This window comes from Delphinapterus leucas, chromosome 3, assembly GCF_059928025.1.
Source record: "Delphinapterus leucas isolate spDelLeu-1000000601 "Yukka" chromosome 3, BTC_Dleu_Yukka2, whole genome shotgun sequence".
In the NCBI taxonomy this organism is placed as follows: domain Eukaryota; kingdom Metazoa; phylum Chordata; class Mammalia; order Artiodactyla; family Monodontidae; genus Delphinapterus; species Delphinapterus leucas.
Genome location: NC_143131.1, coordinates 7,069,908 through 7,086,897, shown reverse-complemented (window position 1 = coordinate 7,086,897; position 16,990 = coordinate 7,069,908).

Below are 16,990 nucleotides of genomic sequence, written 5' to 3'. Positions count from 1 at the left end.
GGCTAATAAATGCAGGGCTGTTCATTGCCTCAGTCTAGCTAAGTTTAAAAACAGCCATTAACAAGTCCATTTCTTTTTATCTTAAAAATATTTAAGACTAGTGGATGTTCTGACCTCAAGATGTTTGGAAACAAGAACGAAACCATTTCAACTGTCAAAGCTTTGCTTTGTCTTTGTGGCCGTGTCTTTCTCGGTTCTTCTGTAGATAAATCCGTCCACTTGTGCATTCATTATGCAATGACTGAACAGACCTATGTGGAGTCTTTTTGCCCCCATGGGATGGGTACAGGATGGACAGCAGGGAATACCGCAGGGATCATCCTCCCATCAGAAAGTCAGAATGAGGACTCGAGGTCAAACACCTTCCTCAGTCCCGGGGAAGGTCCCACCCCCCGTGAGCAAAAGGCAAATGCCTGGGAGAAGGAGGTCAAAGTTCTGGGTAGAAAGTTTCAGTGTGACCGACCCTGTGCACAAGGGATGGGCCATGAGCCATGTCAGAGTGACGTGACCTTGGTGACGTCCCCTTCTGCTGCCCCGGCTGGAGACAGGGACAGTGCCAACCTGCGCACCCTTTGGCACAGCTCAGCGGGGTGTCCCATACACAGTTGTCAACTGAATAAAGGAACTGACATTCAAGATCCTCCCAACCGGACCTCAATCTCCAGACCAGCCTTCCCTCCAGCCACTCTGCCACTTGCTGGTGCCCAGGGTCTCAGAGTTCTTTGCTCACAGCCCCTGAGCTTAGCGAGCCGCAGTCTTTCTTGTCTCTGACCTGCATTCAAGGTGCACCAATTTTCTGGAAGTTTCTCTCAACCTCATCTTTGCCTCTCCCAGTACAACTCAAACCCCCCAGACCCAGGTCCAGCCAAAACCTTTGCAAGGCTTTCCCGGCCACATTAACCCAAAGTGATGGAATTAGGAAGTGGAGATTTACAGTCATTCTGAACGTTACTGTAGTGATTTTGAAAAGGAGTGATGGGCTTCTCCCACTGCCTGGAATCTGGCAACTGTGGGATCCCTTGATTTTTCACCCTTTTACTCGGTGTCCCAGGTGGACCATAGGCTTCATCACAGCAGGAGTCTTACCTCCTGAGCATCTGAGCCCTGCACTGGCCCCAGCCCCTCAGCTGGCCGGCAGGAGGCGCTCAATCCACACAGGTGTGACGTGTTTCCAGCTGCTTCTCTGCTCCTTTGTAATTCACGGGACAGGCACAGGTCCTTCTGACACTGCCTGGGATAACCCAGTATCACAGGGGAGAAAATGTCCTTAACCGCAATTGGGTACAGATCTTTTAAAAGAACTACAAAAGTTTCAAATTAACAGAAGACAGACACCATTCATCTCCAAGTGCTCCAGGCAGCAAAAGGGGGAATCTGTAAGTATTTAAGGAGTAACCACCGCACATCAGGGTGCCAGGTTCTGAGCTGCCCACTATCTGGAAGACCTCAACTTAGTGGACAAGAGAGAAGTTTTTCCACACTGGTTTGAAAACATAAGCTCTTATTAAGCAAAAATCAAAAGATTGAAACGGGTTGCTTGTAGGATTCAGTGAACTCAGCACAATTGCTGACATGGATTATCTGGGTGCTAAAATTTCAAAAAATTGTCCCAGAGTAAAGGGAGATATTCAATTTATTTTGTTTTCATCCTTAGCTCAATCAAATAATATTTCTAAAATTCACTTCCAGAAGCCAGACAAAGATAAATATACGATATCACTGATATGTGGAATCTAAAACAAACAAAAAAACCCAAAAAAGATACAGATGAACTTATTTCCAAAACAGGAAGAGACACACAGACATAGAAAACAAACTCACGTTTACCCGAAGGGCAAAGAGGGGTGGGGGAGGGATAAATAGGAGTTTGGGATTAGCAGATACACACTATTACATATAAAATAGATAACCAACAAGGACCTACTGTATAGCACAGGGAACTATACTTAATATTTTGCAATAATCTATAAGGGAAAAGAATCTGAAAAAGAATATATACATATATATATATATATATATATATATAACTGAATCATTGTGCTGTACAGCTGAAACTAACATGATATTGTAAATCAACTATACAACAATAAAATTTTTTTTAAAAATTCTCTTCCCATCCTTTTGAAACAGAATATGTGCTTTATAATGAAACACTACATTTTATCATAAAGTTAGCAAGTGATCTTGGCTAAGTTTTTTCCCAAAGAAGCTGGCTCTTTTTCAGGACAATGCACTCAGCATGTTTTAGAGACACAGACCAGAGAGTGTGTTTTCCACCAGGCACACAGCTATTGGAGGGAGATGGGAGAAATTTTCACCTCGTTTCTTTACCACTAATTTCTAAGAATGAGTTTGTGAAAATTTCAAGTGTCATAGAAAATATATGCACGAATCCTGTAATTAGGTCATTACTTAATAAAGGCCTGTGTAGTAAAAGACAGGTGAACGCATTTCATGTCTAAACAATAAAATGATAAAATCAATTTTTTTTTCCAGGGGAGTTAGAAAGTTTTATTCCAAAAGCATCTTGTTTGCAAAATGTCTAAAGCAAAACAAACATGCTGTGGAGACAAAGACATTTCCAGAATTCAAAAATTTTAAATTGCTGTGAAGAATTATTGCCAACACTGGCACATTACTTACAGCTGCTAGTTAAAATTTTTGAAAGCTAGACATGTTTAAATCCAAATTGTGACCCCTTAGGACCCAGTCTCCTGACGTCTAAAATGTGACGTATAATTTCATGGGAGAAAAAATACTTATGGTAAAGTTAAGCCCAGTACTGAAAAATGTCTTCCACATTTGTGAATTTTTTATGAGAAAATAATTCGAGAGAAGAACGTGTATACTGTTTTCAACTGGTGGATCATGAAAATAAAACAAGGGTTCAATGGGTTAGTATAATATTTGGAGAATAATGATCAACCACAGTGAAGGGATAAACAATTCATAGAATACTTTTTCTGACTGTGAGTCACACTTAGAATTTCTTCACCCATTCAAATACATATATTTATTTCCACCATATATGTATGCGTTTATATTATGCATACACAATGGAACTAAATATATGCGTTTATATCTCACATTTAAAACTTTAATGCATTTGAATTGATTTGTGTGTAAACTGTGAGATAGGAAATCTGATTTAGTTTTTCCAAATAATTAGTCATTCAATCCAATATTTCTGGGCTTCCCTGGTGGCGCAGTGGTTGAGAGTCCCCCTGCCGATGCAGGGGACACAGGTTCGTTCCCCGGTCCGGGAAGATCCCACATGCCGCGGAGCGGCTGGGCCTGTGAGCCACGGCCGCTGAGCCTGCGCATCCGGAGCCTGTGCTCCGCAACGGGAAGAGGCCACAACAGTGAGAGGCCCGCGTACCGCAAAAACAAAAGCAAAAACAATCCAATATTTATCTGACTACTCTGATTGTGACATACTACATTTTTACAAACACTTGAGTACGTTTCTAAAGTTTCTTTCTGTATTGATAATTAGTCTGTCCATTCTTAAACCAGAAAATTACCATTTTAATTATTAGATTGTACATTGGTATGTCTAATGTCTGGTAAGGGGGGCGGTTCCTCTCCAAAGTTTTATGTTACTTTACAAGAAACAAATTATCTTGTATGTTTCAGTAAAGGTATTGTTCCAGGTAAATCTTAGAATAATTTTGTCAAGGTCAAAAAAAGACCCAATAGAGTTCTATAAATTCAAATGTATTAAATTATATTACATTTTTAGATCCTATAAATCAATTCTATTACATTGTATTAAATATATATAAGAATTAATGTAAGTTTTCCCACCCTGAAGAATGTTATGTCTCTTCACTTATTCAAGAATTTTATATCTTGGGACTTCCCTGGCGGTCCAGTGGTTAAGACTCTGTGCTTCCAATGTTCCAACACAGGAGGTGCAGGTTCTATCCCTGGTTGGGGAACTAAGATCCCTCATGATGCGAGGCGGGCCAAAAAAAAAAAAAAAAGAATTTTATGTCTTGAAGTAAAGTGCTAGTAGTGACTTGACAGGGACTCTGCACATTCTGTGTTTTGCTAGTGTCTTTATTTTTTTAATTGAAAATATGTAGATGATTTTTTAACTTTACTGCTATTGCTGCTATTTCAGAAAGATATTGATCTCTGTGTATTGGATTGCTAACCAACCACTCAGTTTGAGTTTGTCATGAATTAAAACAGTTTTAATAAGTTGATTCCCTTGGGCTTTTCAGGCAGACAGTCAAATTGCCTGTAAAATGAGATAACATTGTCTCCTACTTTGCAATATGCAGCTTCGTGTTTTTTTCATCTTATCTCATTGTCTAAAATTTTCAAATGAACGATTAAACATAACAGTGATTGTAGGCATTTTTCTTGTTCTTGATTTTAATGGGAGTGCCCATATTTTTTCACTGCTAAATAAATTTACCTGCTTATTTCCAATAGGTTGTTAGATTTTTAAGAAAATGGCATTCTAGCTCTAGAAGCTTTTTTTTTAATTCAGAAATGAATATTATCAAACAACTTTTTTATATTTATCAAAAAAATCATAAAGCCTTTCCACTTTTGTGTGTGTGTGTGTGATACGCGGGCCTCTCACTGCTGTGGCCTCTCCCGTTGCGGAGCACAGGCTCCGGACGCGCAGGCTCAGCGACCATGGCTCACGGGCCCAGCCGCTCCGCGGCCTGTGGGATCTTCCCGGACCGGGGCACGAACCCTCGTCCCCTGCATCGGCAGGTGGACTCTCAACCACTGCGCCACCAGGGAAGCCCAAAGCCTTTCTACTTTGACCTATTTATTCATTCAAGAATTATAGAACAAGGACTTCCCTCGTGGTGCAGTGGTTAAGAATCCACCTGCCAGTGCAGGGGAGAGGGGTTCAAGCCCTGGTCCGGGAAGATCCCACATGCCACAGAGTAACTAAGCCCGTGCACCACAACTACTGAGCCTGCATGCTGCAACTACTGAAGTTCCTAGAGTACCTAGAGCCCATGCTCCGCAACAAGAGAAGCCACCACAATGAGAAGCCCACACACCACAACGAAGAGTAGCTCCCGCTCGCTGCAACTAGAGAAAGCCCGTGCACAGCAACGAAGATCCAACGCAGACAAAAAAAAAAAAAAAGAATTGTAGAACAACTTAATTTATGTTAAATCTTACTTAGACATGGTGGATTATTACTGGAATAGACCACTAGACATTAATATTTTATTAAAGTTTTTGCATCTGTGAGACTCATATGTAGTTTAAATAGTGACATTTGTTCATTAAGGATTTCATGACAATGATCTGTAAAATTATCTTGTGACAGCAATGTTACTGAAGACAGATTTCTGATAACTTTTAAAATTTCCAGAGTTCTTTGCTGGCTTTCTATTTCTTATCGAATCCATTTGAGTTATCTGCATCTTTCTAGCAAAACATCAGTTTTTACATTTCTATAGCATAAAGTTGTGTTTCTATCCATTTCTGTTTTGTAGTTCTAAATAGTTGTTGCCTTTTTTAAGCTCTGTTGTTTGGTCACTGAAGAGTCATTAAAGTTATATATTTGTTCTGAACTGTATAATCTAACAATGTAAAATGACACCCCTGTGCTCCACTCAATCCGCTTCTTCCCGTTGGTGAGTCAGCATTCTATCAGGATAACAGAGCCACTGCGAGCATTATGAGAATGAGGGACTTATTTTAGGACCCAGGTGTGGGAGAGGCTCGGGCACTGAAGGTCTGTGAAGGGGGATGAAGGATCTGAGAAGCGGTCACTCACCAGCTCATCTGAAGCTGGTGGACATACAGGGGCTTGCAGGTCTCGTTTCCAAAGTGAAACCACAAAGGGCGAGCCCTTGGTGAGGGCCAGGGATACTTCTGCCTCAAGGGAGGCACTGCCTCTGAGTACAGCCATCTGTACAGGTCTACAACCAATTGCCTGGTGGTGGCCTGGGGACACGGTTTCTCAGCAGGACCAGGAGTCAGGAGCACAAGTTGGACCCAGAGCCAAAATTTAGCAACATATAAACATGATGATACGTCAGGTCAAGTTTGGGGTAATTACAATAGAAAGTTTAACATTTGAAATCAATCTACCTAGTTTACCACATTAGCATAAAAAGAAGAAAAAGCATATGATCATCTAGATAGATTCAGGGGAAAAAAGCATTTTATGAGATTTAACACCCATTCATGATTATAAAAAATCCCCCAAAAACTAAACTCTTGAAAACCAGGAATATAATGGGCCATCTTTAATAAGAAACATCAGCAAAAACCTTGAAGTAAACCTCTTAATGATAAAATATTGAAACTCCCCCTATAAAATCAGGAATGAGACAAGGATGTCCATTGTTACACATTCATCATTATATGGTAGGTCTTCCGTTTGTGACAAGCCAAGCAAAAAAAGGCAAAAGAATTACAAAGAAATAAATAAAACTCATTATCTGCTGATGGCATTATTGTGTACATAGAGAAGCCAAAGCAATCTACAAAGTATTCAAATTAATAATCAAATGGAGCAGAGTGACTGAATACAAAACCAACACACACACAAAAATCAATTGTATTTCTATATGCCAGCAATAAAGAAGCAGAATAAGAATTTTAAAAAATGTATCATTGACAATAACATGAAAATAAAATACCTAGAAGTAGATGTATCAGAATATGTGCAGGAATTTTACATTGAAAATGATGAAGCATTTCTGAGGGAAATTAAAACAGACCTATGTGAGTGGAAAGGTACATCATTTCCATAGATGGGGAAAATCAATATGCTAAGGATGCCAGGCCTCTCAAATTGATCTGCGCCTTGAATCCAACCCTAAGTAAAATTCCAGCATGTCTACTATTGTGAACCTTGGCGAACTGATTCCAAAATGCATATGGAAATGCATAATGCTGAAACAGCAAGAAAATCTTGAATCAGAACAAAGCTGGAGTCCTTCTCCGCTTAGTTTCTTCCTTTAACTTTCAATCTGCTAATAACAGATTTTGTAGGCATGACTCTCATGAATAGTACTCACATTTTCAGAACTTTCTGAAAATTTTCTTTCTGATTCTGGGTTATTGCACCATTTATATTTTTTATTCTAGTTGATAAATAATTGCTTGCTTCTGTCTTCTTGTTCTTTGCGTTTATCTTCTACGTCTTTGTTCTTTCTCCTCGCCTTAAATTTTTTTTTTCTTGATGGTATGGAGGAGAAGCTTTATATTTCGAAGTTAGATATCCTGACCTTTAATTCTGGAAATGGTTATATTGTTGATTTTTAATACAAGCTCATGAGCTAGCCTTCTCTAATTCTCAGAGTAAAGATCTAAATGTTACTTTTTGATTTACTATCTATTGCTCCATCTCACCCAATCCCCCAAATATACACATACACACACGGACACATGCACACCTTTGCACACACATACACATACACAAACACACACCACACTGTTTTTCATCCTATCTTCTCCCGTCCATGTCTCCACATTTTAAATATAATCTTATATCCACTCATTTAATTTCACCATTTTTCACTTTCTAAAACTTCTCTATTGAGAATAAACTCATTATTTACATTCCAAGAGTCCTGTGCTCACTACATCACGTCTGCAATTTTCTCATTCTCAGGCCCCAGCTTTGGCTGTATGTCCCAGCCAGCAGGAGCCCATCTTCCTGTAACTCATTTCAGTGTCCTGCACTGAGAAAACCTGAGTATTTACTACACACTGGTAAAGTGCATTATGGGGTGTTTTGGGCTCTTCCATTGGCTAAAAATTAAAGTGGGATCAACTTAAAGTGACATGAAATAACAGAAACAATACATTTATGGAAGCATTGTTTTTTTAATTTTAAAGAAAAACATTTTTAAAGAAAAATAATTACAGGGGACTTGTCCTTCCAGACATCAAACAACACTGTAAGAGTATAGTCTTCCAAGAAATCTTGTATCTAGTAAATTAATAAGCAAAGTAGAGAACGCCAAAACAGACCCTAGTAGATTCGGAATCTAGGAAATGAAAAGAAGTGGTATTTCAAAAACCTGAGGAAAAGATGAAATATTGGCCTTTCCCAGGAAAAAAAAAGATACCAACGAAGCCCTGAGGCAGCAGGTTCTCAAACCTCAAATATTTTGATCTCAGACTTCCAGGCTCCAGGATTGTGAGAGCATGAATTTCTGCTGTTTAAGCCACCCCGTAGGTAGTATTTTGCAAGGGCAGCCCCAGCTGACTAAGACAGTGAGTCCTACCTATTATCCCACCGCTGGTCCCGGGGGCTTCAGTCCTGCCTGAATCAGACCTTTGTGCAAACCACACATCTATTTACGTGTGTACTGACTCATTAACAACTCCCTGTGAACGGGGCCTCCGCTGACTCAGCAAAGAAGGCTCTCAACAGATGACAGTTACATAGTGACGACTCATTAATTCTCCCTCGAGTATAAAGGCTCAAACCTGAAATATACAAAGAAATCCCGGTGGGTTCTTCAGTTCTCTGATTCCTAAACATGTCTCGATTGATGTTTTAAAAGACGCTCAGCGAATTCAGGTGGCGTTGGACTCGCTTTGCATCTGTAAAGGTGATTTTCATCCTTTTTGGAAATGTTAAATGCCATGTTGCTTGATTTTTAATCACTTCCCCCAACTTGCTCAATTTTAAGTGACCTCATAGTACTCTCATGAAATGAGTTTAAATTCTTCTGAAGAGATTTCTATGACCTTCCTAGAGATAATTTCAGATAACTCCAAGTCAAAAACACAAGAATGGGGAAATTCCCTGGCAGTTCAGTAGTTAGGACTTGGCACTTTCACTGCTGTGGCCCGGGTTCGATCACTGATTGGGGAACTAAGATCCCACAAGCTGTATGGCCAAAAAAAGCACAGGAATGGGAAAAGGGTAAGCAACTGGGATTGGAAATTGTGACACTCAGCTGGGACTATTTATGTAACCATGTTATAGAAATATTCTTAGGTCTTTCCTGCAATCATTTTGAACCTTAGCAAACAGGTGCAGGTCATTTGTGGTTTGATCTTTACAAAATTGCTGGAGGATTCTCAAGACTGTCCAGGGGTCACCTCCTCCGAGAAGACTTCCCTGAACTTCCTGGGGTGTAGGAACATCCCTCCCCCGCTAACTCTGGAGCTTCCACAGCACCCTGAGGTTACCCTAACTCCGTCATCACCACCTGGCAGCCTCCCCCTTCTGACTGTGGGTTCAGCTTCCTGGTCTTCACATCCCCAGGGTCCACTGCAGGCCCGGCCCCAGCAGGTGCTCAATGAATATGAAGGATGGAATAATCCACCGTGAAAGGAAGAGTGACACGGGTGGGGTTTAGAGAGCAGGAATCTGCCATCCTAACTGTTGGCGCCCCTCTGGTCCAACCCCAAGTACATAGCAGCAGGCGGAAACCCAGTAAGCCTCTGTGATTGATGACAGCCCCCCAGTGGGGATGGGGGGGTGAAGGAAACAGAGCAGGTGCAGGCCCTGTGCCCTGTGCCCCTGGCTCTTCCCTCCGAAGCGTCCCTGATTCTCCAGGCCGCCTACACCACCCTTAGCTCAGCCTCTTCACAATTCCCGAAGCCTCAGATCTGCCCAGGACTGTTATAAACTCTTATTATGAATTTCTCTCCATTAAAGTTTGGTGTTATTTTAAGGACTTCCCTGGCGGTCCAGTGGTTAAGACTCCGTGCTTCCACTGTAGGGGGCATGGGTTCGATCCCTGGTTGGGGAGCTAAGATCCCGCATGCTGTGCAGCGTGGCCAAAAAAAAATGTAAGCTTAGTTTTTGTTTTTTGTTTTTTTTTGCATATATGTCATCTTTTCAAGATCTGAATTCTCCAGTGGAACTCTGGTGTGTCTAGGGGACATGTATGGCTTATCTGATCCATAGGGGCAGCACCCTTGTCTCTGGCTGGGCCATTTTGAAACTCTGTAGAGATAGGAGTTAACATGCACAGAACTGAGGAGTCCCCTTATTAAACATGCAAGTGAATTTTGTCCTGTCAAGATACAAGTGCTTTCTACCCTGTAGAAAGGATGATTCCAAATATCCTAGGGCATCAATTGGCAAATTCATCTATATATATCTATTCTGCAGATTCTCCTTTGAGCTGATTGTAACGTCTTAGCAATTCTCTCACTAATAAGAGCCCTGAGTAAAAAAAAAAAAAAAAAGATCTGAATTCTCTAAGAAGAGTAGGACCCTTGCTTGTGAAGTTTGCTGGGAGGCTTAATTTTATGTGTCAACTTGGCAAGGCCATGGTGCCCAGTTGTTTGGTCAAACATGAATCTAGGTGCTCCTGGGAAGGTATTTTGTAGGTGTCATTAACATTTACTATCAGTTGACTTGGAATAAACATTCCTCTTGATAATGTGGGTGGGCCTCATCCAATCAGTTGAAGGTCTTAAGAGCAAAAACTGGTTCTCCAGAGAATAAGGAATCCTGCCTCAGGCAGCAGCAGCAGCTCCTGTCTGCGTTTCTAGCCTGCCCTTCCTGCTGGCCCGCCCAATGGAGCTCAGACTTCTCAGCCCCACGATCGCATAAGCCTATTTGTTCAAATAAATCTTTTTGTATCTATTTCTCTGTGTGTGTGTGTGCCTGTCCCTCTGTCTGTCTATCTATCCATCCAACCATCCTAGTGGTTCTATTTCTCTGCAAAACCCTGACTGATACAGGTACATATTTAAAATATAATGCAGGGGCTTCCCCGGTGGCGCAGTGGTTGAGAGTCCGCCTGCCGATGCAGGGGATACGGGTTCGTGCCCCGGTTCGGGAGGATCCCACGTGCAGTGGAGTGGCTGGGCCCGTGAGCCATGGCCGCTGAGCCTGCGCGTCCGGAGCCTGTGCTCCGCAACGGGAGAGGTCACAACAGTGAGAGGCCCGCGTACCGCAAAAAAAATATATATATATATATAATGCAGGTTTCCAAACAAGTGCACCTGTACAAGGCATAGTCGTTCCGGTGGAACTGTCTGGTTGACTTTCTCTCTCAATTGAATAAAATGTACAGGGAAAGAGCTTTACTTTCTGCTTTTCTTATACCTCAGAAACCTGGCTGAGATTAAATCAAGTGGCTAGTATGTAACTGACGCTTCTTGGCTACATGTTATAAAAAGTTTTGACAGACAATATTAAACTATGACTTTTAACCTTTTATTGCTTATGCATATGACATCATGGCTACAACTTTCATTACTGAATCCTGTAGTTTTATGGGGAAAAGTAATATCCTTCCATTGTTATTGGAGAGGGGTCTGCAGACCTGGGGATAAAGTCACTCTCTGAGAGGGAATCTAGGCAGAGTCATGAAAAGCAGAGGGGACCAGCTATGAGTAGATACTTCAGATCCAACATGCTTAAATCTGAAGCTGTATCAGTGTTCACAACAGTCAGGACATGGACACAACCTAAGTGTCCATCGACAGAGGAGTGGGTCAAGAAGACGGGGCACATACATACAGTGGAGTATTACTCAGCCATAAAAAAGAATGAAATACTGCCATTTGCAGCAACATGGGTGGACCTAGAGATGATCACGTTAAGTGAAGTAAGTCAGACAGAGAAAGACAAATATCATGTGACATCACTTATATGTGGAACCTAAAAAAAAGTGATACAGATGAACTTATTTACAAAACAGAAACAGACTCACAGACATAGAAAACACATTTATGGTGACGAAAGGAGGAGGGGGGAGGGATAAATTAGGAGTTTGGGATTAGCAGATACAAACTACTACATATAATATAGATAACAACAAGGTCCTACTGTATAGCACAGGGAGCTATATTCAATATCTTGTAATGAACTATAATGGAAATGAATCTGAAAAAATATACATATACGTGCACATACATATATATGAATCACTGTGCTATACACCAGGACCTACTGTGTAGCACAGGGAATTATACTCAATATCCTATGATAACATAATGGAAAAGAATCTGGAAAGGAATATATATGTATAACTGAATCACTTTGCTGTGCCCTTGAAACGTAACATTGTAAATTAACTATACTTCAAAAAAAAGAGCTGAAGCTACTGCTCCTCCCAAGAAAGCCCCCATTCCTTTAGCCCCCATCTTTGCTAACAATGGCACCTCCCTCTTTCCAGTTGCTCAGATCAAAAACCTTGGAGTCATCCTTTCTTCCTCTCCTTCTGTTTCGCTCTGGCTTTTCCTTCCCTGTGCACCCAGGACCCACCCCCTTTCAGCATCCCTGCTGCGAGCACCTCAGTCCCCGCCACCATCACCTCTGCCTTGAGTTCAGCCATAACAGCCTTGTTACATACAGACTGAATCTGTGCATCCCCCCAAATTCGTCTGTTGAACACCTGATGCCCAAAGTGATCCTATTAGGAGGTGGGACCTTGGGAGATGATTAAGTCATAAGGGTGGAGCCTTCATGAATGGAGCCAGGGCCCTTGAAAGAGGTGCCGGAGAGCTCCCTGGCCCTTTCTGCCATCGGAGGATGTGGGAAGTCTATGACGCAGCAAAGGACTGTCAGCCGACCACGTCGGTACCCTGATCTCAGACTTCCAGCCTCCAGAATTGTGAGCGGTCAATTTCTGCTGTTTTTGAGCCCCCCCAGGGGTGGTATATTGGTACAGCAGCTGGCCCAGCTCCCCCTGCCCCTCCCGCCTCCTCTGCCCAGCTCTGGCCACATTGGCTTCCTTGCTCTTCGCAAGCCCCCCAGGCTCCCACCTTAGATCTTTGCCATGGCCCCTCCCTCCGCCCACCACCCTCCTCCACATATTCCCCTGGCTCCTTCCCTCCCCTCCGTCTCAGCCAAGCCCGCCTCGGTAGCCCTGATCAGTACGCCCTTCTCTCCTCCACGATCCTGATGCCCCCAGTCCTGCCCGAGTCTGTCATTCTTCTCCCTACAGCACTTTGCAACTCCCAGCGTGCTGTGGAATTCACTTCTTTACTCTGTTTATTGTTTCTGTTCTGTCTTCTTCCACAAATGTGAGCTTTGTTCACTGATGTTTGCACAGTGCCCGGAACACACACACAGTAGGTCTTCATTAACTGTTGGTTGAGTGAATAAATGAAGGGTGAGTAAAAATACTTTGTACTTGGCATGGGCCTGGGGCAAACAGGGACTGTTCCTACAACCACGTGTGATGGACAATCAAGGATGCACTGGTCAACCAGGCCAGGAGCCAACAGGAAGAAAGGATGGCTCCAAGAGATGAAGAAGTTGGCACTAACCAAGGGAAAAGGAAGCTCCCTGGCAACCAGCTTCTCGAAGGCCAAGTGATGTCTCCTTGGAGAACAACTTCTCCCCTTTGCGCTTATTTCACATTCAACCAAGGAAGCTCTGACCAATAGCAGAGGATTTTGGGTACCAGAATGGGTGCTGGGACAGGAGGCCTAGTTATTTTGGCTGATGGACAGAAAGATCCCAAGTTGGATGTCTCTCGGTGGCGCTCTGACTGGTACATTGTCCCCGTGGCTGGTCCTGCACTTCCCCTAAGCAGACCTGTGGTTGTGAAATATTGCACCCCACCCTCTGCCTGCCCAACAGCCTGTGGCCTCCTCTCCACAGTGCTCAGTGGTCGGGGAAGAACAGACACTTTGGGAGAGCAGTTCTTGAGCCCAAGGCTCTGCCACTGACCCCCTGAGCACCTTGGGTCAACGTAGTACAAAGGGAAGCAACCACAAAGCCCAGCATCGGCCTGCATGCTAGGTTCCCTGCAGGAAGGGAGGACAGTCCAGTCCCCAGCTCCAGAGATTTCGAAGAGCCGTTCCATCCTTGGGCCAGATGTGGTCCCTGCAGAGATGCAGAGAGCTGTTTGTGTGGATGGAGGGTAGCACCAGACCTGAGGTGGGCAGCCTGAGCTGTCACAGCTGAAACCAGAACCCATTGTGCCACTGCCCTGTGTCCAAAAAGGTGGAAGGAAGGAAAGAGGGAAGGAGGGAAGGAGGGAAGGAAGGAAGGAAGGAAAGAAGAAAGAAAAGATGGAAAGAAGGAAGGAAGGGAGGAAGACAGGAAGGAAGGAAGGCTGGAAGGAAGGAAGGCTGGAAGGAAGGAAGGATGGAAGGAAGGCAAATAATTGCTCACCTCCCTGAAATAAAAATAAGTATCAATATTTATTACCAATATTGAATATGAAACTAACAGCTGTCTGTGCATGTTACTGGTGAAAACACAGAAGTGCATGGCACGGCCCTTACAGTCACTTTTCTCTTAGGGGGAGAACATGAGAAACAACCATGGAAGAACCCACTGAATCACTCTGTGCAAATGACAAGTGTTACTTTGAAGAAGGCGAGTGAGGAGAGGTCAAGTTCACTGAAGAAGGCTTAATAAATATCAGAAGCAGACCCTGAACTGGGCTAAGAGCCACCTTGCTTGCGGGGCGTCCCTGTTTTGGCTGCTCAGATACTGTCTCATTTAATCATAACAACAACTCTGCAAGGGAACTACTATCGTTCCCACTTTACAGACGAGGAAACTGAGGTGCAGAGCAGTAAGGATGTGAGGAATCCCGTAACTGGTGAGGCGTGGGGCTGGGAGTCTGTGCAGAGCTCCTGGCTCTTACTGTAGCACCACACTGGCCTCCACCAGTGGAGGGCAAGATGTGAGAAAGGGATTCTAACCTGGCCTTGAGGGGAGATGCTATGGCAGGGGTGCACCCCTCCCCAGGGCCTCTGACGTCCTTGCCCACTGCGTGGCCTGCAGCAGTGGCCAAGGCCAGCTCCAGGACGGTAGTGGCCACACAGTCAGTAGAGAGAGGAAAAGAGAGTGGGCCCTCAACACACACACACACACACACACACACACACACACACACACACACACACAGAGCAGCTCAAGGCCCAGAGAAGCCCCGCTGTTCCATTGGTTCTCTCCCTTCACCATTTTGAAGTAAATTAACTATAATGCATCAGGTTAAAAATGTTCCCCTACCTACTTACCCCCTCTATTGGAAATTACAGTTGCCAACACAGTGAATTCAGGCAGGGATATAAATATTTAAAGAAATTCAAAAGCAATGTCTTTGAAAAGCGAATAATTACTCCTTGAAAACGATCACTACTGCATTTATTACGGGGGTCACAGATTAAGTTATTTTATAATAAAATATGTCTTAAGGGTATTTTTATTTATTTTTTTAAGAAAACCTATTTCCTTTTAAATTTTTATTATTTATTTATTTATTTTTGGCTGTGTTGGGTCTTTGTTGCTGCGCGCGGGCTTTCTCTAGTTGTGGCAAGCGGGGGCTACTCTTCGTTGTGGTGCGCGGGCTTCTCATTGCTGTGGCTTCTCTTCTTGCAGAGCACAGGGTCTAGGCGCATGGGCTTCAGTAGCTGTGGCTCGCGGTCTCAGTAGCTGTGGCGCACAGGCTTAGTTGCTCCGCGGTATGTGGGCTCTTCCCAGACCAGGGCTCGAACTCGTGTCCCCTGCATTGGCAGGTGGGTTCTTAACCACTGCAACACCAGAGGAGTCCGTTAAGAGTATTTTAAAACCTCTTAGAAATGAAGAGTAAATTTAAGATTTCCTTTTAAATGCGGGTAAGAAATAATTCATAGCAAATGGATGCCTCATGCATACGTCAAATCTCAAAGTGGTTTTTAATATTCTCGGAGAGGTTATGGAGAGTCTTTGATGGCCAGTGACTCATCTTATTCATCAATCATTTCACTGTCTGTCTCCCATGGATAGAGGGTCAAGAATTATGGACTGTGGGCCAGTTCCAGCCTGCTTCCTGTCTTTATAAATAAAGTTTTATTGGGGCATGGCCATGTGTATTGGGGCCATATTGTCTCTGGCTGCTTTTGTATTAGGACATCAGAGTTGAGCAGTGGTGGCTGGGACTCCCCCAACTATAAAGCAGGCATGAGGGCTTCTCCCCAGTCAACTAGACATAACAAATCTCCCACGAGGAAAATGAGGCAACTCGGCAGGGACAGAGGTCAGAATCTGAACCACATACTTATGCAACTTCCTTGTGCCTTCTATACCAGCCAGGGGCCAAGCACATAGACACAACATCTACTTAGTAATGAAATACTCATGCATCCACCCACACTTGGTAGCTTAGATAGCACCTAGTCCAGAATGAGGCATTCAGCTCTCAAGGACACTGATCCTGTGGTCAAAGTTCCATAGTTTCCAAGGCCTATTACCAAGCCAGGTGCTTTTATTCAAAGAGAAGTCTGTTGCTCTGCAGAAGAGAGGTCTTTGCTCCAAAAGTATATGGTTCTGTCCCATGGTCCTCTTGTTGGGGTTTCCCCGAGAGGCAACACACAGGGAACATCACCCATCTGTTCTGTCCTGAGGCTCAGGTGGCAGGGCAGTTTGGATTGTAATCTGCACCTGCTACAGAATCTTCTCTCGCTCTGAAACCCCACTGAAAACTGGTGGTCTTTCTGGTTATTCTGTAGATTGGTTGGACTAGCAAACTCAAACGTGGTATGTGTTGCCTCCAAATTCTGAAAGTGCCCCTAAGTATTGAATCTGTTTTTAGTTTTAAGTAGAAGTTGTGTGCAGCAACTTTTCTTTAGCCTTCAAAAAGTATTATGGGGCTTCCCTGGTGGCACAGTGGTTGAGTGTCCTCCTGCTGATTCAGGGGACACAGGTTCATGCCCCGGTCCGGGAAGATCCCACATGCCGTGGAGCGGCTGGGCCCGTAAGCCATGGCTGCTGAGCCTGTGCGTCCGGAGCCTGTGCTCCGCAACGGGAGAGGCCCCAACAGTGAGAGGCCCCAGTAACGCAAAAAAAAAAAAAAAAAAAAGTATTCCGATGTGCTATAGACCATAGAGGCCTAGGGACATTATCAAGGTAATGGGCCCATGAATTTTCTTTGTATTTATCTCACCTGATCTAACTGTCATGGTTCTTATATGACATCTGCTATACACTGAATTATGTCCCCCAGATTCATATGTTGAAGCCCTAACCCCCAATATTACTATAGTTGGATATGAAGTCTTTCAAGAGGTTTTTGAGGTTAAATGAGGTTGTAAGGGTTGGGTCTAATCCTATATGACTGGTGTCCTTATA